The 27887-nt window shown below is 41.1% G+C and overlaps 1 pseudogene; it reads left to right on the forward strand.

Moving 5' to 3' along the window:
- The window catches only part of LOC125244376, a 326898-nt pseudogene that overhangs the window by 163727 nt on the left and 135284 nt on the right, over positions 1–27887 (forward strand).

Consider the following 27887-nt stretch of genomic DNA (forward strand, 5'->3'; position numbering starts at 1 on the left):
GGCCCTGCTGCAGCAGCCCCTGAGGGAGTGTCTTCCTTTTGATCCTTTAGTGCCTTTATTTCTTTGACTGCTCTGGATGTAACTGCTCCACCTTTTCTTTCTTTATGTAGGTGGTTCTGAATCGTGGATCAAGAAAAGACGCAATATCGAGCAGGTCATCTGTGACCGCATCTGAATATTTTTCGTTCAAGTAGGCTAGAATGTTTCTCTTCACATCCTTGGTCAGCTGAGTATCGTCCTCTTCCTCAGCCAGAATGGATGTGTTGAAGAGATGGAGTACTGGCTTGAGGTAGGAGATACTGACATATTGCTCTCCAGACAAGGCATCTGTGAAGTCCTGGAGTGGGCTCAACACCTTGTTTACAGCCTCCAGGACATCCACATCTTGCCAACTGAGGACCAAGTGCCTTGATTTCCTATCAGCTTTTAGAACCTGACTTATGGCCCTCTCCTGCTCAAGTACTCTTTGTATCATCATGTGGCGTGATCCCCACCTGGTAGGCGTCTCAGTTGTGAGCACATGCTTTGGAAGACCCAGTTCATCCTGAGCAATGGCCAGGTCCCTCCTTTTCTTCCAAGAGTATGAAAAGGCAGACACAATTTTTTTGCAGACACCTACTGCGCATTGTATGCGGTCACCTTTTACACCTCTCTCTGTAAATACGACAAAGAATGATATTAGTTTGCTTATCCTAATGTTAATTACAACAGATTCATTAATCTATAGCCCTGAAATACTCTCAATTACAACCCAATAAACCCACATCACATGAAACAAGTTATAATCTCATATCATGACAAGTCATGCATTGATGATGATGATGATGATGATGATGATGATAATAATAATAATAATAATAATAATTAATAAAGATCAAACAAATACATGTGTTATTAATAAAGTGTTTCACACAGACTGATTGATCTAAAATGCAAATTAATTCTCTGCCAGTAGGAGGTGCTTTAGGAGCGGCAGAAAGAGGTTTCCCTGGTAACGGCTGTACACAAAGCAGTGCAGCGCTCATAAATGCTTCTTAATCAGGAAAGATAAATAAAAAATTAAATGAAAATGACATCGAAACTTTTCTAAAGACAGTAAGTTCCCTTCAAAGATACATTCATATAAAATCAAGTTTTAACTTTGAAACGTGCAGTGTGGAGAGTGTTGATATTGTGAACCAATGTATGGGAAACACTGCAGTGTTTCCCACAGGATTTTGTGAGACTGTGGTGGGTGGACATCGGTTCCTCTAGGGGGGTCCGGGGGCATGCCCCCCCGTAGGAAAATTTTGTACGTTTTAAATTTAAATGCATAAATCTGGTGCATTTTGAGAGCAAAATTAAGTGACTAGATCAATGAAGAAATTTGTTTTCTTGTAAACAATTTGTGCTCTAATAGTAATTTATTTATTGGTGATGGTAGGGTACATTTGTCGCGTACACAACATATAGTAGGCTAAAAGATAGTTCATAAGTGGTCAAACATGTAGAGTATACAATTAAAACCATAAAACCATTAAAAATATGTAGCAAAAGAGGTTACCTTTGTTGAATTAATTTATTAGTGGGAGCCTGTATCTATACATCTGTATCATCATTTGCAGAAAACCGTTGTTTGGTCGACATTGGATTTTTTATAACCAAAGAACCTCCAAACAGATACGGCTCCTCTTTTTGGCACAAGTTCTTCCATGTCATCATGTTCTACTAATTTTACAGCTTCAGTTTCGGTACTTTCAACGTCTGTTGTATCCATCTTCACTGTCACGCTTAGTAACGCATAAAGCTGTGAACAGTGCAACAGTTAAAAGTGATCCCTCTCAAACAGTGTCGCGCCATGTGTGTTCCGAACTTGTTTAAGCGACATATACCGGTATTGCGGTATATTAAAAATTCATATGATATAAAAAATAAAAACCGGTATTTGGTACGAACCGGTATACCGCCCAGCACTAATAAAAAGCAGTAATGTCTGATTCTGTGAGTGAGCACATTATTTACCATATCTGAAAACCAACGAGCGCCTCTGTTGTGTAGCCTAATTACACTTCTCTGTGCGAGAATACTGTCCCGACGAAGTCTCAATTCCCGCTCTGCTTCATTATAAAATTCAAATGGTCTCTCTCGACAGACACACAGACAACAGGTCACCTACTAGACAGTGCTGGGAAGTCCAGAGACGGAGAGAGAAAGAGCGCGCGTTTGAATTTGCCGCAGCATTAATATGAATGGAGTATATAATTTAACAGCGGGAGAGACGGCTACATTTATAAAGTGTTTGTGTGTGTCTCGACAGTTACAAATAAAGCCACAATAAGCTCATGGAGCGAACTTGTCAATCATTATTTTGATGGATGGACGCAGCGAAAACTCTGACCAATGATAGGACAGTTGTACTCGCATGTGACTTGCCTGGATGCATTTTGGTACGCTTTGAAACGTTTCCATGTGAAAGCGAACCGAACCAAGAAGAAAATGCAACATTGTAACAAATTTAGTCCCTGTTTCAGAAGAAAACAAGCGATCCATAGGTGTGAAAACACCCTAAGTGTGGCACATATTCAAGCCTTTAAGGGTGCGTTCATACTTGTAGTTCGGTTCGTTTGGTTCATTTGGTCCGGACCAAAGAAGAAAAAAAAAAAACTGTTAGTCCTGGTCCGATTAGCGTTCAGATTGTCAATTTTATCACCGAACCAAAAGATACCGAACCTAAAGACACAGGGATACATTCACAACGTGATTGGTCGGATTTTATGACGTATTGCCTATTTTGAGACGGAACTTACAGAACTTCCAAAACAATGCTGTGTGCTGAGGTAAATGCGCTCGTTGTGTGTGCGTAGCCTGCATGTGATGGTATTTTGGCCAGGTGGGAACTCGTGAAGAGCTTATAAAATGTGTAAAGTAGTCAAAACAGCAGCGGGAATCCATCCGTCACACACACAAATGATCTGCTGCGTGGAGACGCGCGTCTGATGCCTGTGACGGGCAAACTCGCGACTATGACAAGAAAAACCCACATGCGTGAGGATTCTGTCCTTTTTAGGGTCTCGTCTTCCTGTGTTTGGTTCGTTTACATGTCTTTGGTCCGTGTTGCGTTCATATATCATTCGAACCACACCAGAGTCCGTTTGGAAGCGGACTGAGACCCATCTTTTCAGCGGTCTCGGTCCGCTTGTTTGGTGCGCACTAGGGTTCAGATGGCAGCGTTCACACATGTTCAAATGAACCGCACTAACCGAGCAATCGCACCAGGGTTTGTTTTAATCGAACCAAACATGACAAACGCACCCTAAAATAATCCTTTTATAGATACAGTATTTTCTGGAACATAAGAAAATATTGGAACATTGGGACCATTACTCTTTAATTTGTACATGCTTCCGCTTGGCAACATAATTTGAAAATACAAAATTTCTTTTCATTTCTATGCTGATGATTCTCAGTTATACCTTCCATTGAAAACTAGAGATTCTCTGCAGCCTCTCATGGACTGTCTTGAGGATATTAAATGCTGGATGGCAAATAATTCTTGCTTAACAATGACAAAGCTGAGGTGATTATTTTTGGACCCTTCAAAAACAGAAATTCTAAAGCCAAATACTTAAACAATCTTACTCCATATATTACGTAATATGTAAAAAATGTAGGTGTTATCTTTGACTCTGAGATTTGTCTTGAAAAACAAATTAGCTCAGTTGTTAAAAACAGCTTCTATCAACTGAGAATCATTTCCAGACTTAAATCAACACTTTCCTTTCAAGATTTGGAGAAAGTTATTCATGCATTTATCACATCACGGCTGGACTATTGTAATTCGCTGTACCTTGGCCTACCTTAATCTTTGTTGGCACGTTCGCAGATGGTCCAGAATGCAGCAGCTAGACTGTTAACTAATTAAAAAAAACATGATAATATCACTCCAATTTTAGCTTCTGTTCACTAGCTTCCTGTCTTTTTCAGAATTCAGTTTAAAATGTTATTGATTGTTTTTAAAGCTCCTAATGGACAAGCACCATCCTATATCTCAGATCATATTTATTTGAACTCAGCTCCTAGGTCCCTCAGATCTGCCAATAACACTCTCTTGCATGTCCCACGGTCACGTCTAAAATCAAAAGGTGACAGAGCCTTTGCAGTTGCTGCTCCACAGTTATGGAAGGAGCTGCCACCTGACATTAGTGCTTCCTCCATCTTTGTTTTTAAGTTTAGACTTAAGACCTATCTTTATTCCTTAGCCTTTCCCGATTATTAAATTATGGATTAGTAATTGTTTTCTTTGTAAATTTAATTTAATTTAATTTATATTTTATTGTATTATGATTGTTTTTGTACAGCACTTTGGTCAGTGTAAGCTGAATTTAAATGTGCTCTATAAATAAAATTTACTTAAGTATAAGTGCATCTACAAATCAGCTCCATCGCATATTCCAAGCAATCAAGAGCCTAGAGAGGTACATTTAAAGTAGCTAGACAGATTCTGAAAGTGTTGGTTCAGTGTAAACAATGATGTACATCTACTTTTGTAAAAGTTGGTCTCAGCAGCTTTGTGAATAGGTTTTAAGAGAAAACTCTTAGCTAAGAACTTTTACTGCTATTTAGGAGAACTCTTAGTGGTAAAATCAAATGTTTTGTGAATACGGCCCCTGAGTCCTTAAGATGGAGGGAAGTTAGCAAGGGAAGGGCATAAAAATCTAGTTATTCACAAAACGTTTTATCTTACCACTTCGACAGTTTTCTGCATCCGTCCGCCAACCCGCTCCTCACTCTCGGCTGGGGATATGGGGAGAACTTTGGGTTTGGGCTAAATTCCAGCACGCCAAATACACTTATTATATATATATTTTACTCTATTCAATCATTTGTAAGTGTGAACTCATGAAAACCATTGCCACAGGTAATCAGACAATATTTATTTATTTGTTAAAGATTTATTTTTGGCGTCTCATCGTAGATTCAAATCTATAAATCAAAATGTATTGCATTTATGAAGAAAAGGTTCAGCACCCAAGGCTCTGTCGCTATTGCCTACTCTTAGAGCAAAAATTTAGGACTCCTAAAATTAGGACTGACACGCCCATTATTTTTTAAGAGTTTCTCTTAAATCGGCAAGTTAGGAGCTACTTTTAGCCTTAAGATGTTTTGTGAATACGGCCCCTGAACTTGAGCGCAGCCCTGAAGTACCTCAACAGGACACTTTGTAGATTTATTTGAAATATTCATTTCCGATCATGAGTCTCTAATAATGAGCTGATGAACCTAGAGCAAGAATGCCCAATCCTGTTCCTGGAGATCTACATACATGCAGAGTTCAGATCCAACCCTGATCGAACACACCTTTCTGTAATTATCAAGTGCCCCTGAAGATCTTAATTCACTTCTTCAGGTGTGATTGATCAGGGTTGGATCTGAACTCTGAATGTATGTAGATCTCCAGGAACAGGACGTCTAGTGTTTCATTCCCATTCAATTGCACTCTGTCTGTTTGATGCACATGTTCGTACTGGTATTTGTTCACTGAAGTTTAATGGAGCCTGTTGTCAGAAAATGCACACTTGCATGAATTTGTACCATTTACAGGTAAGAGTATAACCAGTTTTGTGCCGAGGAAAACACATCACATAAGCACTCATTCTTTCCGTCTAATGCGTGTACTATGTCTGACATTACAACAACAAATATCTTCTTTTACTTACTGAATAGTAAAACACTGTAAGGAACCCCCCATCGGCCCAAAAATGGAATCCGGTGGCCTGGGCAAAGGTTAACGCGTGTATGCCTTTTCAGCGCCACTGTAAAGTTCACTTAATTTCACTCGTTTAATCTGACTCCAATTTCAAATGAGTATTACTCTTAGGCTGTTTCCAATTAGAAATTAATCGTTGATTATGTATTAATATAGATATTTGATGATTCTGGGCATCCCATATTTCAATTATTCTTTCATCAGGGACCCGATGCCGCACAGAGATATACTCGCCCCGGTTGCGGTAACTCAAGAACATAAACTCGCCAGTCTGATCTTTGTCAGAGGGTGTAATAAGTTGGCTAATACCTTTAGTCGGTTGCCTACTGCTCACTCGAACAAAAGTGTATTTTAATTTAGCCACTTCCATACAACTTGCTAAATCAGCAGTAAACAGAAATCAAAAGGTCTTCAGATGAAGTGCCTACTGCTCCTTCATTCATGCGCCTTCAGTTTGTTCTACCCTGGATTTACGGTAGCATTAGCCTCCCATAATTTACTGGTAATAATGATATCAGGAGAATCCAGAGTAAATCAAATATAACATTTTATTTGTCAGGTAAAAGTGTGTCGTGCCAATTACACAAATAACCATTTAAAGCCAATTCAGAAATCATAAATACATAACCTCAGTTACTCAAAGATGACTCTAAGAGTAAGAATTTCATATACACACAGTGGTGGATTAGTGTTTTAAAACATTTGCCCATCACTATGGGGGCCTCTGGCTACAGAAGATCCCCCATGACTGCTTTGCAATTTACCTTATATCCCAGGTAAAAAAAAGAAGTACATTTCTGTAATGTACTTAAAGTGCTCTATTTTCGTGCACTAATTTTTTTTTGCACTAAATACATTTTTTTCTCAAAATAGCACAGTTGAGTACACTTAGATATTCTTAAGATGATCTTAAGTAGTACTAAAGAGGATTTTTTAGTATATTAAGTACAAAATTAGTGCACGAAAATAAAGAACTTTAAGTATATTATAGAAATGTACTTCTTTTTTTACCTGGGATACAAACCAGAACAAAAGGGTTATAAATATTTACTACACCAGCACCTGTTTTGGGGGGAGAAGAGTGGGTTTTCACAAAAAGACACAATTCAAAAAGAGGACAGAATTTTCCTTAGTTTTCAATCTTCTGCATAATACTAGTGACTGCTGTGAAATTGAGACCATTTTACCAATCGCACTGAGACATTTGAAATGATACCAAACATAAAAAGGGAAAAACAATAAATACACAAGTTACATTTCTTTGAAATCTTCTCTCCAAATGAGTTTTATTGCTTTATTGCAGGATGCTTGATCTCTGTTTTTGTCTAGCAGGAAAATCAAGAAAAATTAACCCAACCCCAAAATGTAACGGTAAAGGCTGATTTTTATTTCTGTGTCGCACCTACACTGGAGCCTCTGCGCAGTAGTCTATGCTATTTAAAATAGGGGTGTGCACAAATAGTCCAATATTTGAATATTTGATCTGTAAATAATATTCGAAAAAATAAAAAGACTATTTGAATTTTACTCTGTTGCTTTGCTGGCCGTAATGCAGTAAATCCATGATAAATCCTATGAACTAAAACCTGCAGTTATAACTAAACGCACCAGGTGGCGCTGTGGAGCATGTTTAAAAGGTTTATTTTATTTGATCATCACATAATGTCATCTGCCTCGCAAAGTTTTGAATTACTTAGATGAAAATGATCTTACAAAATGGAATTACTTTTGATCAAATTAATTACTGAAACAGAGTTATCATAATATCAGCACCATAATGAGAAAGCACATGAAATCAAAACACCCGTCGAATGAGGAAAGACAGCTGTCCATCATTGCATTCACGACAGGTAAGTGCAGCTGTAACCCAAGTGAGCAGAGAAGATAACTTATGTGATAGCAAAATGATTTTGAGACATATGCTTTTAAGTTTCATCGAGGGAGTCATATTTACGAACAGAAAATACAAAGTGCTGCTGTTAGAATCTTGGCTTAGCACAGCGTTATGTATTATCGTTATCTTTGTGTCTCTGCAACGTCTGTCAGTGCAGCTCGTTTTCTCACCCGAGCATGTGGATATTATAGTTTTTTCTCAACATGAACATGTGAAACAATATAAACACGATAATCATATACTGACTCGAGTGTATTATGTACATTAAATTTTGTACGATAACTGGCGCTGTTTGCTTTATTAGTGTTTTTCCCATTTGCGCTGCTTGAGCTTAAATGCTTTTATCCTTTATATGTGTAACTTATGGGACGGGACAACGTAGTTGGAGGCTACATGCAGGCTTTATTAATAGGATGAGCATAGTCATACAGGCAGAGGGTCAAACACCAGCAAACAGATACAAGAAGGCAAGGCAAAAGAATAATCCGATCAGGTTTAGGCAGGCAGCAAACGATCATCAACAAGGAAACAGTCCAGGGTCAAAAACACAGGCAAGGATCAAGGAACACAGAGACAAGGTCAGATACAAGGCTAACCAATAGCTGTGTCTCATTTCAAAGGCTGTGTCCTCTAGAGGTCGCATTCAAAGGTTGCATACGTCATTGAGGCTGTATCATTTCAGAAAAGTAAGTAGGACTCTCCGAACGAGACCTTTGAATGCGTCCTTCTTTCACAGGAATTTGGAGGATGCATGAGGTGTATCCTTCGCTGCTGCAGATAGCCCACAATTCTTTGTGTCTCTGTTAACAACCGTCATTTATTTGAAAAAATAAATAAATAAATGGCGGCGTCTGCAAATGTACATACAAGCGAAGATGTGTTTAAATGTAAGTAGTTTCAAGCTTGTTTCAAGTTTCAAGCTTTCAAATTACATACAAATTTATTAATAATTTTCATTAATTGGCTGAGAGCGCAACAAGGCTGCCATGAATGTGTTGGCATAGCACCGATATACTTCCTGTTTCCTTTCCTGCCTGTGTGTCCTACTAAAGACGTCTCATTTAATTCTGGCTAAGGATACTTCATATACTGCATCCTTCACAGAATTCGTCCTCTTGAGGATGCAGCCTTTGAAATTAAATTAAATGAGATGCAGCTATAATTTAGCAAAGAGTGTGTGTGTGAGTGCAGCTTATAAAGTGTCACTGATGGGAAACCGGTGTGAGTGCATGATTGGTTCCTAGGTTGGGGATTGTGGGAAATGGAGTCCATATGATGATAATAGAACAGGGACCCAGGGCACATGTAACAATATGTTTTGTTTGCACATATTGTTTAAAGGTGCCCTAGAATCAAAAATTGAATTTACCTTGGCATAGTTGAATAACAAGAGTTCAGTACATGGAAATGACATACAGTGAGTCTCAAACACCATTGTTTCCTCCTTGTGTAAATCTCATTTGTTTCAAAGACCTCTGAAGAACAGGTGAATCTCAACATAACACCGACTGTTACGCAACAGTCGAAATCATTAATATGTACGCCCCCCAGGGAGCGCGCGATTTAAAGGGGCCGCAGCCTGAATCGGTGCATAGTTAATGATGCCCCAAAATAGGAAGTTAAAAAAATTAAATTTAAAAAAAAATCTATGGGGTATTTTGAGCTGAAACTTCACAGACACATTCAGGGGACACCTTAGACTTATATTTTACACTGGTTCTATGGCACTTTTAATTCTTTGAACTAAAAGAAAACCTTAGGATATAATGTAAGCTTGATATTGCCTAATTGTAAGTTTGTCCAGAAATGGCTTTCTCGTTTAACATCATTTAAATAAACGAATATTCGTTTTTTTACGAGCCCATATATTCGAATACAAAATTTTGGAAAAATGCCCATCCCTAGTCTATGCGTCGGTTTTTAATTTATACTTTGTGTCGTTGTCCGTGTCGCATGCATGCAGAGTCCACGTAGTGTCCACAGTCTTGAGTATCAAGGTAAAAGCCAAAGAAGCAGCTTGTCATGTACATTGTCAGAGAAGCAGCAAATAGGTAACGACTTTTGTTGCAGTTTGATTGCATGTGTCTCCTGAAACAATGTTTTTTCATTCCTATGGAAGATGAAAACACTCAGTTACGAGGTTCAAAAGTGTGGAAGGAAGATGACAGGGTCAGCGTGACTGGAACTCGTGGTTTATTCAGTTCTTACAAATAAAAGTTGCGCGCTCTGCACTCTCAAAACTTAATCAACATAAAGGGTAATGGGTCCACATTAGGGTAAGTAATAAATGACAGAATTTTCATTTTTGGGTGAACTAACCCTTTAACTCTGCAAAACAGTGGCCCTCCAGTACAAAAGCTGCCCATCCCTGATCCATAGGATACAAATATGTTGTTGGTTTTGATGCTTTAAATGTCTAAATTGTTTTATGTCTATTTTTGCCCTAGACCTGATGGCACTGAAAGAGACAAGTCATGAACTTAATGAAAGGCAAGAAGAGGAAGAACATTATTATAAACATCATGATTTAATGACTGGGGAAAGATCAACACAGGCTTCCTCACAAAAAAGAGCTCAAAAGACTGGAACTAAAAGTTTCTTCACCTGCCAACAGTGTGGAAAAATTTTCACATGTGAAGAAACCCTTAAAGTCCACATGAGAATTCATACTGGAGAAAAGCCTTATACCTGCCAACAGTGTGGAAAGAGTTTCAGTCATAAAAGAAGCCTTAAAGTCCACATGAGAATTCACACTGGAGAAAAGCCTTACACCTGTCAACAGTGTGGAAAGAGTTTCAATAGAAATGAAAAGCTTAAAGTCCACATGATAATTCACACTGGAGAAAAGCCTTACACCTGTCAACAGTGTGGACAGAGTTTCATTAGAAATGAAAACCTTATAGTCCACATGAGAATTCACACTGGAGAGCAACCTTTCACCTGCCAACAATGTGGACAGAGTTTCACACATAAAAAAAGCCTTAAAGTCCACATGAGAATTCACACCGGAGAGAAGCCTTACACCTGTCAAGAGTGTGGAAAGAGTTTCATTAGAAATGAAAACCTTATAGTCCACATGAGAATTCACACTGGAGAGAAACCTTTCACCTGCCAACAATGTGGACAGAGTTTCACACATAAAAAAAGCCTTAAAGTCCACATGAGAATTCACACCGGAGAGAAGCCTTACACCTGTCAAGAGTGTGGAAAGAGTTTCAGTCAAAAAATAAGCCTTATAGGCCACATGAGAATTCACACTGGAGAGAAACCCTTCACCTGCCAACAGTGTGGAAAGAGTTTCAGTCGAAAAGAAAGCCTTAAAGATCACATGAGAATTCACACTGGAGAAAAACCTTTCACCTGCCAACAATGTGGAAAGAGTTTCACACGTGAAGAAAGCCTTATAGGCCACATGACAATTCACACTGGAGAAAAGCCATATATCTGCCGGCAATGTGGACAGAGTTTCAGTTATAAAAGAAGCCTTAAAGATCACATGAGAATTCACACTGGAGAAAAACCTTTCACCTGCCAACAATGTGGAAAGAGTTTCACACGTGAAGAAAGCCTTAAAGACCACATGAGAATTCACACTGGAGAAAAGCCATATATCTGCCGACAATGTGGACAGAGTTTCAGTTATAAAAGAAGCCTTAAAGTCCACATGAGAATTCACACTGGAGAGAAACCCTTCACCTGCCAACAGTGTGGAAAGAGTTTCACACGTGAAGAACACCTTAAAGTCCACATGAGAATTCACACTAGAGAAAAGCCTTACACCTGCCAACAATGTGGAGAGAGTTTCAGTTATAAAAGAAGCCTTATAGTCCACATGAGAATTCACACTGGAGAGAAACCTTTCACCTGCCAACAGTGTGGAAAGAGTTTCAGTCGAAAAGAAAGCCTTAAAGATCACATGAGAATTCACACTGGAGAAAAGCCTTAAGGCAGGAACAAACTAAGGTGTGTTCCTGCCTTAAGTAGTTTTTTAGGGTAGTTTTTGTTAGTCGGCCGACTAAGGCTATGTCCACATGAAGCTGGAGCTTACCCTATCCAATCTTTTTTTTTTTCTTGTCTCAAGAAATACCTGCGTCCACACGAAACCTCTGAAACAAATCAAAACGATATATATACATGCCAGATCAGTATGTGGTGCTGTAATTCTGCCACAGAGATACACTTAAAGCAGCAAATAAGACTTGGAGCATGAGCATAAACCTTGCACGCTGTATACAAACTATAGTGAAGATTAGAAATAACGCTTTATTTTGGCTCAGTAGCTTCTGCAACATTAACACAAGCATCTAGAGTCTGCTATTGTGGTGTCTGACTAGGGTCGACACGTGGAGTGATGACATCATCATTTCTCAAAATATACGGATAGTCTGTACACACAAAAACACAAAGATTTTTCCACTCTGGGGGCCGGTTTTTTAAAAAAAATAGCAGTTTTACCTTCCGAAAACGCCAGATGCGTGTGGACAGAACGCCTATCCAATACAAAATTTGTGCGTATTCAGAAAAACATGTCTCCACGTGGATGGGGCCTAAGTTTTCTCAGTGTGTTCTGCACCGTCAGCTGAAGTTGGTCCTCGTTGGCTGTTTTTTTTTTTTCCGGCCGATTCGACATGTTGAATCGGCATCAGAGCTCCTCGGTCCATCTGATCATTCTGATTGGCTGTTCAGATACTGCCACCTGCTGGTTCAGAAAGGCATTTCATCTTACGCAGGCGCAGAAGGGACGTGCTTCTTGTCCGTCAGCTGTCAAGCGTCGGTTTGGTGTGTCAGAGTAACTTTGGACACAGATGCTGCCGACGTAAGCCAAACCTGCAGTCTGCTTTCGGCGCCACTAGTTCGTCGGTGTCGGCTTGGTGTGTTCCTGCCTTTACACCTGCACTCTGTGCGGGAATGGCTTCACATAGGAATGAAGCCTTAGGGAATACATGAATATTCACACTGAAGAGAAGTCATTTACATGTGGTCAGTGTGGAAAGAGTTTCATATTTAAAGGTGACCTTAAGGTCCACATGAGGATTCACTCGAAAGAGAACGATTTTAGAAGTCGTACCTGTGGAAACTGTGCCTGAAAACCATTCTTAAATAAAAGTACACATACTTTACAATGAAAATGACTCCGTTACAAGTTAAAAGTGACCAATTCTAAGACAACTTGAGTAAAAGTCTTGGAGTATCTGATTTTAACTGTACTTAAGTATTTTATTCATGCTGAATTTAGGCTTGAAGATGCACTAGTCCTCGACACTAGTCCAGAAATGCCAGTGAAAATAAGAAAAAGTTGGCATAGTGCCTGATATTCTAGGGTAGTCCCTCCATGTAAGCATCATTATGTTTAATGTACCTGGAACACTTTAATAAGGTTGTGTAGAAATTAACACTATCCTGCAGACTATAGTTAACATGAACTAACTTTAAAAGCCTTTTCAAATTTTGGCTTATGTAATTTTCAACAAATGCCAATTTTTATGCTATTAAATTAAAGTAATGTGGTATCATTAAGAACTAACATTAAAGAGTCATGAAACCCCAGAACACATTTTTTGAGCTGTGAGCAGATATGTATAGGCTGCACATCATTGAAAACACTAAAGGTACTCATTAATTTTATTTAAAAGTTGAAATTAATTATTTTGCCGTTTTTTAGAGCGATTTCTGTCTTCCGGTTTGAAAAGCAAAGTCGGAGCAATGTCACAAAATCTGACGTCATCGGTATTCAATATTCAGCATGAGGAAGCATCACTTCTCTCGCCTCGGTCTCTTGTCATTCAGAGACATATCATTGGTGTTCGTTTCCTCAGTGCTACAATACAAAAATATGTTTTCCTGCGACGCGACCAGAGCAAAAGCTTGGGTGCATGTGGATTGTTTTGCTGTAATCTACCAGCACAAATGGAAAATTTGTTCGCATGAGGTCGCATTACAGCGGAAAATTCAAATGTCACTAAAGTGCTGTTCATTCACCTCTGCGTTTGGACACACGAGCCGTATGTATGTTTCCCTCAGCACAGCAGCACATGAGTGTTGTTTGTATTTTGCCCTTGAGGAGGGCAACCTATTTCATGTATTATGGCAATGTCCAGAAGTCCAGTATTTTTGGAGGGAGGTGCACGATTATATTTTAAAGATATCACAGATGTGACGAGACAATGGTCATGGTGAATATGACTTAGTTTATAGTGGAAACTTATGGTGCTGTTTATACCCCTGCCTTTTTTTTTCTCTCTTCTTTTTTTTCTTCTTACTGTTGTACTTACTTATTTTTATATTGTTACAATTTATCGCTTGTTTTGTTATATGTATGTGTTTGTGGATTGTTTATATGTTTCGTACTTGATTGTTTATACCACATCTGTCTGCAAATAAGAAAATCAATAAAGTACAAATCATAAAAAAAAAACGTTTGTAAATATTATATTCACTTTAAGGGAGGTAGGGGGTTAGACGCCAATTTATTTGTATCTAAATTTCACTTTGTTTATGGTTAAGGGAGGTAGGTAAGTTAAGATGTATTTTGTTTTCTTTATTTTTGGTAAGGTAAAAGAAGATTGTTTTCTAAAAGAAGATTGTTTTGTTTGTTATTTTGGCCGTATCTGCCCCTGACGTTGAAACCCTCATTTTCATTGTAAATAAACTTTATTGATTTTGATATCTCTCTGGTATTGAGACTCGCTTCCTTTCTGTTACGGCTAAGTTAAATATATGAGTGTCAAAGCAAAGGGTCTGAATACTTAGGACCATGTGATATTTCAGTTTGTCTTTTTTAATAAATCTGTAAAAATGTCAACAATTCTGTGTTTTTCTGTCAATATGGGTTGCTGTGTGTACATTAATGAGAAAAAAAATAACTTAAATGATTTTAGCAAATGGCTGCAATATAACAGTGAAAAATTTAAGGGGTCTGAATACTTTCCGTACCCACTGTATGTATGTGTGTGTGTATATATATATAGAATTACTTCTACTTTAGCAGTAGTTGAAGATGAGTGTCATTAGTGTTTGTTTTTGTGTTAATGTTTTATTCATGTTATATAATCAGAAATAACAGTATTGTCTTTCAATAGAGCAGTTTTATAGGATTTTCTCATACGTTGTGACTCCAATAATTTGTAATGTGTATCAGCAAACACTCAGAATAAAGTGAGATGATCTGCTAATGTCTTGTTGAATGAGTGTTGATAGTCTGAGGATCATCAATATTAACAGAGAAACTGCTGAAAACACTCTTTATTTCATGTCAATAGTTCCTGTTTTCACCTCATTTATTATGCTGATGTCTTCAGATCTGCTGTGAATTGACACTTAAAGCTCATTTCATTGCTGTCAACAGACTGAGGGGGATTTCTTGTTTACAGATATGTTTATTTCTGTCTTCATGGAATAAATGTTTTTCTTACAGTTCTTTACTACTTTTCTAGATATTTGCCATTATTTTTATTAAGAAACAAAATGTTCTGAATTACCCTCATTTGCCTTAAAATAGATATAAATATGGATATAAATGATTAATGCAATTAGTTTAAGGGTGAAATACAAAAGAGGTTAATATAGCAAAAAAAAAAAAGACACTTGCATTTAATGGGTTTTCTATTTAAATTCGCTTTTGTACATTTAATTTGATGCGGATACTAAAATTTGATTTCTGGTCTTTAACCCTATAAAAACAAATACAGTAACTGATATTTTTGATTTGGGCAGATCATCTCCAACCAAACTGTAGTTCAGTCAATGAAGCTCCGCCCACTACAGGTCACTATCAGTGAAGCCCCTCCCACAGCAGTCACATCATCAGTAAAGCTCCGCCCACATCACTCACATCATCAGTGAAGCTCCTCCCACATCAGTTCATCAATAAATATATTCCCATCAGAAGAGCTGAAACCAGTAAAGACTGAGTTTTTTTTAAAGAGGACAGTGAGAACATGAGTGATCCAGAACCCTGCAGAATGAAACTGTCATGATCCTGGCTTCTTCTCCTCTTTCTCTGTCTCCCTCTTGTGGTCACTCACGCACACACTTCCACTTCTCCGCTCATTATCTCTTTCAGCTGATTCCCCTTTCGTTCCCTTCTCCTCACCTGTCCCCTTTTTCCTCTTGATTGTCTCTGCTTCTTATTCCCTCTTCCTAGCCCTGTCTTGTTGTCGGATTATTCAATGACCTCTCGTGAGAAACGTCTGTTCTCTTGTCCTGTCCTGTCCTGTCTAATCTGTGGAAAGTGAAGTTATTATTTCTGCTGTGAGTTATACTGCCATTGGACTGTGTATTATCCAGCTGTGCCTGTTTGCAGAGTACCTGTTCTGCGCTCGTCCTTGGCTGTTCACCCTGACTGCTGTCTTCACTATCACTGACTGGCTGAATGCATCTCGGGGTCCCTGCCTCTGTCCTCGTGAAAGTTTATGCTGATTTTTCTTTGATCCAGTCGTCTGCTGTTTCCGTTCTGGCTCTGTTTAATGCCTGTGATTTATGTTCTAATTACTCAGTGAGGACAATTTACTTTTCTCATTAAAGACTGTTAACTACATCCCGCCCTGGTCTTCCATCGTTCTTACCTAACAGAATAATCCGACCAAAGATGGACCAGGCGAGTGGTAACCCCCTTCACAATGCTGTAGAGCTCCAGGGTGCTCTGCTGGGTAAACATGAGGAGGACTTATCCACCGCGAGATGTGCCGTTGATTCCCTGACCGCCCAGCTCTCGGATCTAACCCAGCAGTTCCATCACTACCGTCATGAAACCACCGCTTCAGCTGGACAGCGCGACTCTTCTGAGCCACGTATAAACAACCCGCCGTGCTACTCTGGCGAGCCGTTGCAGTGCCGATCCTTCCTCACCCAATGCGAGGTTGTTTTTTCCCTCCAGCCGTTCACCTATGCCAAGGATCGATCTAAGGTGGCTTATGTGATTTCTCTTCTCAATGGATGAGCTCGAGAGTGGGCGGCAGCGAACTGGGAGGCAGAGGTAGACTGCATCTTCAAGTTTTCTCTTTTTAAGGAGGAGATGATCCGAGTCTTTGACCGGTCTGCACACGGTCACGAAGCATCCCGCCTCCTATCCACCTTGCGCCAGGGAAAGAGGTCAGTCACTGATTTTTCAATTGAGTTCCGTACCCTGGCCACAACGGCTGGAATGATCCGGCACTCATCGCCCGCTTTCTTGAGGGCCTGAACTCCGAGATTAAGGAAGAGGTCTTTGTCCGAGAGGTTCCTAACAGTTTTGATTCCCTTGTCGAGCTGGCTCTCCGCATCGAGAGACGCTTTGACATGCGACGAAGGGCTCGCAGAATGGAGGCTTCGTTACTTCCCGCTTCCACGGCGACCCAGCCACCTCTGTCATCTGCTGCTGATCCCGAGCCGATGCAGCTAGGGGGGCTTCGTATATCTACACGGGAACGCCAACGCAGGATTATGAATCGCCTTTGCATGTACTGTGCTGCCGCTGATCATTTTGTCTCTAGGTGCCCAGTAAAAGCCAGCGCTCGTCAGTAGGCGGAGGGTTGCTGGTGAGCGCTACATCATGGGTCTCTCCATCTAAGTCCTGCACTTCCCTTCCCGTACACCTCCGCTGGCCGGGATCGTCAGTTTCCTGCTCTGCATTGCTTGATTCGGGGGCAGAGGGGAACTTCGTTGACGAGACTTGGGCTTTGGAACAAGGTATTCCCCTCTTAGATTTACAAGACTCCACCCCCCTGTTCGCCCTAGATGGCAGTTCCCTTCCTAGGGTACAGAGAAGGACTTCCCCATTGACTCTCACTGTTTCAGGAAATCATAGAGAGACCATTTCTTTTTTAATTTTTCATTCCCCTTTTTCTCCAAGTGGTTTTAGGCCACCCGTGGTTAGTTCTCCACAACCCCCAGATTAACTGGGCGGAGGGCTCTATTCTATCCTGGAAAGTGTCTTGTCATGTTGATTGTCTGTCTTCTGCTGTGCCCCCTGTCTCGTCCGTAACTCTTTTTCAGGAAGAGCCAGGTGATTTGTCTGGAGTTCCGGAGGAGTATCACGATTTGCGGGAGGTCTTCAGTCGTTCCCGGGCCACTTCTCTCCCCCCCATCGCCCGTATGACTGCAGTATAGATCTTCTCCCAGGTACAACGCCCCCCCGGGGAAGACTATACTCATTATCCGCTCCCGAACGGGAGGCGCTCGAGAGACACCTTTCTGATTCGCTCAACACCGGTACCATCGTTCCTTCCTCGTCTCCAGCGGGAGCCGGTTTTTTCTTTGTTAAGAAGAAAGACGGCTCCCTGCGTCCCTGCATAGACTATCGGGGTTTAAATGATATCACTGTCAAGAATCGTTATCCTTTACCACTGATGTCATCTGCCTTCGAAGTCTTGCAGGGAGCTAAGATTTTCACAAAGCTCGATTTACGCAACGCCTATCACCTAGTGCGCATAAAGGAGGGGGATGAATGGAAGACCGCATTTAACACGCCCCTAGGGCACTTTGAATACCGGGTTCTTCCCTTCGGATTGGTAAACGCCCCCACGGTCTTTCAAGCCTTAGTCAATGACGTCCTACGGGACATGCTCAACGTCTTTGTGTTCGTCTACCTCGACGACATTTTGATCTTTTCGCCATCACTCCAGGTGCACGTCCAACATGTTCGTCGTGTCCTCCAGCGTCTACTGGAGAATCGACTTTATGTAAAGGCCGAGAAATGTTCTTTCCACACCCCCTCAGTTACGTTTCTAGGTTCAGTCATCTTGGCAGAAGGGATCGGTATGGACCCGGCCAAGGTCCAGGCGGTCACTGATTGGCCCGTGCCCGACACTCGCCTCGCGCTACAACGTTTTCTCGGGTTTGCAAATTTTTATCGTCGTTTTATACGAAATTTCAGTCAAGTAGCCGCTCCTCTTACAACTCTGACCTCAGTCAAGTCCCAGTTTAGGTGGTCAAAATCTGCGCAGACAGCGTTTGACGTTCTCAAGTCTCTTTTTACTACCGCGCCTATCCTCCTTACTCCTGACTTCACTAAGCAATTTGTAGTCGAGGTCGATGCCTCTGAAGTGGGGGTCGGGGCTGTTCTTTCCCAGCGGTCCGCCGCTGACGGAAAGATACACCCCTGCGCTTTTTTCTCTCACCGTCTTTCTCCTGCTGAGCGCAATTACGACGTGGGCAACCGCGAACTGCTCGCCATCCGTCTAGCGTTAGGCGAATGGCGACAGTGGCTTGAGGGAGCTCCCGTTCCTTTATTGTCTGGACAGATCACCGAAACCTAGAATATATCCGCAAGGCCAAGAGACTAAGCGCTCGTCAAGCCCGCTGGGCTCTATTCTTTACCCGTTTCGATTTTTCCATCTCGTATCGCCCGGGTACCAAGAATGTCAAGCCTGACGCGCTATCTCGTCTTTTTGACTCCTCTTCTTCTTCTGAGCCCGAGGAGATTATTCCCCCGGGTCATATTGTTGGCACGACCGTCTGGGGAATAGAGAAGCTGGTTAAGCGTTCTCTTTCTCGAGTCATAGTCCCGCACAACTGTCCTAAGGGGCTCCTTTTTGTTCCTGTATCCGCGCGTCGAGCTGTCCTTCAATGGGGACACACCTCTAAATTGACTGCCCATCCCGGAGTCCGGGGCACCCTCGCTTTTATCCGTCAGCGCTTTTGGTGGTCTTCTTTGGAACGAGACGTGCGACGGTTTATTGCCTCCTGCGATACGTGCGCGCAGACTAAGGCTGGCAATTCCCCTCCGGCCGGTCTACTTCGTCCGTTACCGGTTCCTACACGACCGTGGTCTCACTTAGCTCTCGACTTTATCACCGGACTTCCTCTCTCGGAGGGTAACACCGTTATTCTGACCGTGGTAGATCGTTTTTCTAAGTCGGCCCATTTTATTCCACTCGCTAAACTCCCCTCTGCCAAGGAGACCGCCCAGATCATGGTTGATCATGTTTTTAAGCTACATGGTTTACCAACTGATATTGTGTCTGATAGAGGCCCTCAATTTTCTTCTCAATTCTGGAAGGAGTTTTGTCGCCTCATTGGGGCATCCGTTAGCCTTTCGTCCGGGTTCCATCCCCAAACGAACGGTCAAGCAGAACGGACAAATCAGATTGTCGCCCGTATGCTTCGCAGTCTCACCCATCGGAATCCTGCGTCCTGGTCACAACAACTATCCTGGGCCGAATACGCCCATAATTCGCTTCCTTCCTCTACCACCGGTCTTTCGCCCTTCCATTGCTGTCTCGGCTATCAACCTCCGTTATTTGAGTCCCAAGACTCTGAATCTAATGTTCCGTCAGTGCAAGCTTTTATTAGCCGTTGCAAACACACCTGGAGGAGAGTGCGATCTGCTCTCTGTCGAGCTAGAAGACGCATGACCGTTACGGCCAATAGGCGCAGAATTAGAAGTCCTCGCTACGTTTGCAGTCAAAGAGTGTGGTTATCCACTTCAAATTTACCTCTCCGGTCCGAATCACGTAAATTGTCTCCCCGCTTTGTTGGACCATTCCGCATTGTAAAGGTCATAAATCCTGTCGCCTAAAGCTTCTCCTTCCGCCTAATTTACGCCGGGTTCATCCCGTGTTTCATGTCTCTTGCATCAAACCAGTCATCCGTCCCTCTTCTCGCCCGGTCCGCATCCCTAGTCTTGTCGATGATACCCCTATCTACAGGGTTCGCCGGATTCTCGACATGCGCCGTCGGGGACGCGGCCGTCAGTATCTTGTCGACTGGGAGGGGTATGGTCCTGAGGAGAGAAGCTGGGTTCCCTCCCAGGACATCCTGGATCCTTCACTCATCGATGATTTCCTCCGGTCTCACCAGTTGGCCTCAGGAGCGCCAGGGGGCGGTTGTTGAGAGAGGGGTACTGTCATGATCCTGGCTTCTTCTCCTCTTTCTCTGTCTCCCTCTTGTGGTCACTCACGCACACACTTCCTCTTCTCCGCTCATTATCTCTTTCAGCTGGTTCCCCTTTCGTTCCCTTCTCCTCACCTGTCCCCTTTTTCCTCTTGATTGTCTCTGCTTCTTATTCCCTCTTCCTAGCCCTGTCTTGTTGTCGGATTATTCAATGACCTCTCGTGAGAAATGTCTGTTCTCCTGTCCTGTCCTGTCCTGTCTTATCTGTGGAAAGTGAAGTCATTATTTCTGCTGTGAGTTATACTGCCATTGGACTGTGTATTATCCAGCTGTGCCTGTTTGCAGAGTACCTGTTCTGCGCTCGTCCTTGGCTGTTCACCCTGACTGCTGTCTTCACTATCACTGACTGGCTGAATGCATCTCGGGGTCCCTGCCTCTGTCCTCGTGGAAGTTTATGCTGATTTTCTTTGATCCAGTCGTCTGCTGTTTCCATTCTGGCTCTGTTTAATGCCTGTGATTTATGTTCTAATTACTCAGTGAGGACAATTTACTTTTCTCATTAAAGACTGTTAACTACATCCCGCCCTGGTCTTCCATCGTTCTTACCTAACAGATGGGCCCCGTCTCAGATTATTTACTAGCCTTTGCTTTTTTTAGAACTAAACTCAATTGTTTTTGGCGGTAGAAACACCGTTTTGGATGGCCACCTACTGTAATCTATTTTTTTATTTTTATTTTTTTGGAATTGTCATAAACAGACCTTTGCAATGTTATCAGATGGGCATTTTTTAACAGGTTTTTTTAATGTTATTTTTATTAATAATTATTGTTAATGAAAACCCAATGTGCTTTCAATATGTGTAATTTATGACTTATTCTTCATCTTTGTAGATGTTAAGGTATTAAGGTGTCTCCAAAATAAGCGGCCAACGTTCACTGTAGGAAGTGTGGGGCCATATAAAATCCAAGTGGAAAGTTTTAGCACTTTAATGAACGACAGCGAGGTTTCTGATGAGGTAAATTATTATCCTTATATTAAGTTATGTCAATTCTTACTTATTTCCTGTCCACTAACCCTACCACCAAAAAAAGCCTTTATCAAGTGATTTTTTGCTTAAAACAAGCTACATTATCTGCCAATGGGGTAAGAAAAATAATTGTTTTAAATTTAGCTTGTTTTTAGCAACAACAAAAAAACTAAATCACTTATTTTTTAAATTTTAATTTAGATATTTGAACTGGAAACAAGTAAGAAAAACATTTTTTTTTTTTTTTTTTCAGTGATAATGTTTGCTTATTCACACACTATGGTACAACAGCAGCTTACCTGTGTCTTTCATAGTGAGAGCATTAGTCTCTTCACAACCGGGTCCTGGCTCTGTTTCTGACACTAAATTAATTTTTTTACATTTATTTCTCACCACAAATATCCCCTTTTTACAAAGCTTTCAAATCAAGTCAAGTCAGTTTCATTAATGTATTGCTGAATCATCAGGTGTCATTAATTATCTCAGGGCATGTTTCATTGAGCAAGGCTCTTCATTACTATTAATTCTTCTGAATGACAATCCTACCTTCCCATTCTGGTGTGTTGGGCTCATGACTGGAGCTTGGTAACGTTATTGGGCCTCTTCACTGTTAGCAGCAAACTGGACTAGAGGCGGCTGCTGCTGAAGAGCTACAAGAAAAAGTTTGATACATGAACAGTGGTTTGCAGACAACGTTGTTTTGCACGGAACATTTGGCCGCGTCAGTTTCCAAAGCTTCTTTTTTATTCTGGCCTTTTCAGCGCCGCCTTTGCGCTTTCTGTTATCCATTTTTATCTGACTTTTTTATTTTGAGCAACTTGCAAGGTGCCGTGTCGGGGGCAGGGCCAGGGAGTCAAAAGATAATCACGTCATCACTATCTTGCAGGCTGCACTCTGCGAGAAAATATTAAACAAAAAAGAGTGGGGCTGTGGTAAAATAATAATAATAAAAAAATATATATATTTCGACCCTGTGCCATGACAACAACAGCCCTCGCGGCCAAAAAAAACATACCGGCCCACCGGGAATTTTCCCGGTGCTCCCGATTAGCCAATCCGGGCCTGATGCCAAGCTTATTTTTTATAAATCCCGATATATATGCATGGAAAATGCGTACCCACACTTTAATGCCTTTTTTGTGCGTACGCAACATTTATTCATCAGGCCCCAGAGGTGTAAACAGTTATCTGTCTCCCTCTACTAATGATCCGATTGACCAAAATGCATCTTAATACCAGGTGTAAACAGGACTTTAGATTTAATAAAAAAATCTCCTTGTTTTCCACATTTCTAAAAATCTTTCTTTCTTTGCTGGAAAAAAAAACCTTGCAGAAGCAGCTCCATAGGAACCTAAAGTAAAAACGCAGGATGAGTGAAGCCACGATGACCTGAGTCCAGGGGGGCCAACATCAATAAAGACATCCAGTGCTAATAACAGTTTGACGATCCTAACACAACATGGAGTTAGCAATTGGCAGAAAAGCGTCAAGAGTGGCCCCAGAGCTGAACAGGTACAAAATGACATAAAACAAGGAAACTCCAAAGCCTGACGACATCCCAACAAACATACTGGCGTCATCATATATCATAAATACAAAGGGATGAACAAGGAACTAAACAAGACACTACTGAGACTCTACTGAGAAACAAAATACAGGAGGAATGTGAAAAGAGCAAGTGTGGATGAAAAGCCTGAAAAATAGAGAGGTAAAGAAATCAAGTGAGAATGGATAAATCACTTGTGATGATTAATCCAGGATGGAGTCTTGTGGAAGATGAGCATCTATACATTTAAAGGTTGTCTCAACAGCCTCACCCAAAAAAAAAACACAACAAAAACTTCTTTTGAGCAGAAAATCAGCTGCAATGTGAATATAGCCTTAATTTCACATAGATATTTATTTTCTGGTGCCATAAGGGGCCGTATGTATAGAGCCGAGTCAAATTTTAGCGTAACGTATTTCCAATGTTGTGACGTATTTCCAAGTGAAATGGAATATTGAATAGAGGGTTTTACTTCAGCACTCCTCCTCTCCATCTCTTGCTCATAGCAGACTAACGGTCGGAGGGGAGTGGTTTAAGCGTTTCCAACCCAAGCCGTCAAACTGATGTCAATAGAGAAGAGGCACTGTTGCAGAGGGGAGGAGCATTTTCAGATTGATTAAATATTACGAAGCCAAACTAATTTTTTTGTGTGGATTGACTTGCACGGATTAATTGTTCACCACAAAACTAGCAATTTGAGGTTGAGAGCATACATTGAATTGAAACATTATCAGTTATTAATATTTCATTGGTCCTCTCTCGTTTTTGCATGTGCTCAATTTCTTTGTATGAAAGCCTGGCCTAAAATTATGTCACACAATTAAACACAATAGAACAATTGACTCCAAGCACAACTACGCAATATGCTAACAAAATCTTTATTAAAAATATTATTAAAAGTGTCTTAAAGGGTGAATATTAGAGCTGTGAATCTTGGGGTAGACAGCGAATCGATTCAGTTCACAATTCATAGGTGTTCAATTTGTTCATGAATGATTTTTGCAAATTCAGAACGATTCTCTTCAAGACGATTTACATTAAAATTTGATGCGATTCAATTAATTTGATTTGATTCTGCATTTTTATATGCATTCATAGGGTTATTGAAATGCTTCCCCCAACGTGTCTTTGTCAGGGTGCAAATTACACAGCAGCCTTCAGGAGGTCAGAGAGTGGGGGGAGGAAATATGTATATAAATTTGTCCATTGTTAAATGGTCATGAAACGCCCCCTGTTTTCCCCTGGTTGTTCATACCTCAAAGCTCAAAATCTTTGTGAAAATGGGCATGTAAAGCTCTGGAAAAGTGGAAAGTAAAATACTTAAGTACAGTTAAAATCAGATATTCCAAGACTTTTACTCAAGTTGTCTTAGAATTGTTCACTTATAACTTGTAACAGAGTCATTTTGTTGTAAAGTATGTGTACTTTTATTCAAGAATTGTTTTCAGGTACTCTTTACACCTCTGCTCTTTCCACAGTGACGACTTCTAAAACAGTTCTCTTTCCAGTGAATCCTCATGTGGACCTTAAGGTCCCCTTTAAATATGAAACTCTTTCCACACTGATCACATGTAAATGACTGAGTGCAGGTGTAAAGGCAGGAACACACCAAGCCGGTCACTACAAGTGCTTACTTGTTTGAGGGAATACGGGTTGAAGCTTTCACCAGAGAAGTGTCGGTTTTTCCAAACTTCTGTGAAGTACTTGGGTCACCTTGTGTCTGAGCGTATAGTAGAAACTGACCCTGAGAAGATTGAGGCCATAAAGACCTGGCCACGTCTTAAAACCCTTAAAGAGTAAGGTCGTTTTTAGGGTTTTCTGGTTACTACCAGAGATTTATAAAGGACTATCCTCAGATTGTGAAGCTCTTGAATGAACTGACCTCTGGATATCCTCTATTGAGAAAAAGTGGCAAAAAGCTCTGTAAAGAAGATCAGTACCACAACCCCAAAGAGCCATTTGGTGGTCGTTGGACCCCTTCTTGTCAAACAGCGTTTGAAACCTTGATCACCAAGCTCTCTACTGCTCCTGTTTTGGGTTTTGCCAACCCTAAGCTTCCTTATATTCTTCACACTGATGCTAGCACCTCAGGATTGGGGGCTGCGCTGTATCAGGAACAGGACGGGCAGCAACGAGTCATTGCTTTTGCCAGCAGGGGGCTATCTCAGAGTGAATCTCGTTACCCAGCTCACAAACTTCAATTTTTAGCACTCAAGTGGGCGGTAATGGAGAATTCCATGACTACCTTTACAGCAGTTCATTTACGGTTGTTACTGACAGCAACCCATTGACTTACCTGTTGACGACAGCCAAGTTGGATGCTGTCAGCTACCGATGGCTTGCTGCTTTATCCATGTTCTCATTTACACTCCAGTACCGCACTGGTAAGCAAAATGTGGATGTGGACAGTTTGTCCAGACGACCGCACGGAGAGAGTTATCTGATGATCAATTGTCAACAAAGGCAACAAAGGAAATGGAAAGGATTGAGGATCTGGTACAGCAGAGCAACGATCCTGCTTACTCTTTGGTGATGTCGCTTGCTATTCATCCTGATGCGGTACCGTACTGTTATGTGCAAGAGGATGTTCTAAGTGGGTCATCAGCTATACCTCACTTGACAAAAGAAGAGCTAGCTGACAAGCAGAGATCCGATCCAGTTATTAGGGAAGTGCTAATATACCTGGAATCTGGTGAGAAAACTCCGCCTGTTGTTATTCTTGAATTCCCTTTTTACCTGCGAGAGTGGGGTCGCCTAGAGGTGAAAGAAGGAGTCTTGTACAGAAGGCGACAGGATGGAGATTCTATCACTCATCAGTTGGTGTTGCCTAAGGAACTCAGATCCTTTGCCATAAACTAAGATGGGTCATATGGGCATAGAGAGGACCCTGGATGTGGTCAGAGCGTCGTTTTGTTGGCCGAGAATGGGTTCTGAGGTAGAACACAAAATAAAGACCAGTAATCGCTGTGTGCGGAGGAAAGCCTTACCCCAGAAAGCTGCACCATTGGTGAATATTCGAGCATCACGACCGCTTGAACTTGTCTGCACGGACTTCCTTTCCCTTGAGCCTGATAAAAGTAACACTCGGGATATCCTTGTGATTACAGACTTTTTTTACTAAATATGCTGTTGCTATATCGACACCCAATCAAAAAGCCAGGACTGTTGCAATAAACCTATGGGATCAGTTTATCATGCATTATGGTTTCCCAGAATGCTTGCACAGTGATCAAGGACCAGACTTTGAGTCGCATACGATCAAAGAGCTTTGTGCAATAGGTGGAATTCAGAAAATTCGCACTACACCTTATCACCCTCGAGGGAATCCAGTGGAGCGATTTAATCGCACACTTTTGGGTATGCTGGGAACTCTGGAGGAGAAAGATAAGAGTCATTGGAAGGAATTTGTCAAACCCTTAGTTTATGTGTATAACTGTACTAAGCATTAGAGTACAGGATTTTCTCCGTATGAATTAATGTTTGGGCGACAACCTCGGTTGCCACTTGATCTAGCATTTGGGTTGCCTAGAGAAGGAATTTCACAGACATCACATTCCCAGTATGTGCAGCACTTGAGGTCACACTTAAAAGAGAGCTATGAAGTTGCCACACGCAATGCGCTGAAGCTTGCGGAAAGGAACAAAGTTTGCTTTGATAAGCGTGTGACTGAGTCTGCCCTAGAGGTGGGAGACTGTGTGTTGGTGCGAAATGTCAGGATTCATGGGAAACATAAACTCGCTGATAAGTGGGAGTCTGAAGTCTATATAGTGACAAAGCGAGCAGACAATTTACCCATCCATACGATTCGTCCAGAGAAGAAGGATGGTCCAGTTCATACTCTGCATAGAGACTTACTACTTCCTTGTGGATTTTTGCCTGTTCCTGAAACCGTGGATTCTATTGTCCCGAAGACTGTCTCAAAGCCTAGGACTAGGTTGAGTCTTGGTGAACAAAAGCAAGAGGAGTTGGCTGTTAATTCAGAAATGTATGATGAAACCTCTGATTCTGTTTTCCGAAATTGTCCATTCAAGGAAACAAGGTTCATATCTTATTATGACCTTCCTAGACAAAGGGATATTTTACCTGCTGTGACTCCAGGAAGCTCTTTACCTGTAGGTGACACAGAAGAAATTCAATCAACTGAAATGGTTGAAGAACACTCACCTGTGAAAGATTCTGCTGAAAACTTTCCTGATGTTGCAGCATCCACTGAGTCAACCCATACTCCTGAGACAGAAAATATTAATGGAGGAGACAATATTGGAGAAGAGAGTGCTGAGAATACCTGTCCTTCAAGTGAAGGCAACATTGTTGCAGAAACTGAGTGCAGACGTTCAACTAGGGAAAGGACAAAACCTAGGATACTTACTTGGAAATCCCTTGATCCAAGTAGCCCAATCTTTGTTACAAGGATTAAATAGTGCTTTTGTAACTGCCTTGAGTGGTATTGCAAACCCTAGCGAGTTTATTGAAACATCTCAAACGCAGATTGTGTGAGGGTTGTACTACCTTAACTCGTGTTTCAAGGACGTACACAGTTAGGAGGGGAAGATGTAACCCTGACTTAATTTCAGGATTAATAATAATTGCATATAGTTTAAATAATTAAAAATGTATAGCTACATGATTGTTTACTGACAAATAGTGTGCAAAGGAAAAAAATGAATAAATGTGAAAGAGGAATAGTTTGAATAAGATGTATTAGAGATCTGACCAATGAGAGAAGACTCTGCCCTGTTTTTAGTCATCAGAAGCAGCGCAAGCTCACAAACGGATCAGAGCATTAATCTAGAGTAATTCTCTAAAAGAGAAAACACAGATGTAAATAGCTGTTTTTGTTCAAAAACCTTTTGGATTTCATGG

Source organism: Megalobrama amblycephala, linkage group LG14 (genome assembly GCF_018812025.1).
Source record: "Megalobrama amblycephala isolate DHTTF-2021 linkage group LG14, ASM1881202v1, whole genome shotgun sequence".
NCBI classification, from domain to species: domain Eukaryota; kingdom Metazoa; phylum Chordata; class Actinopteri; order Cypriniformes; family Xenocyprididae; genus Megalobrama; species Megalobrama amblycephala.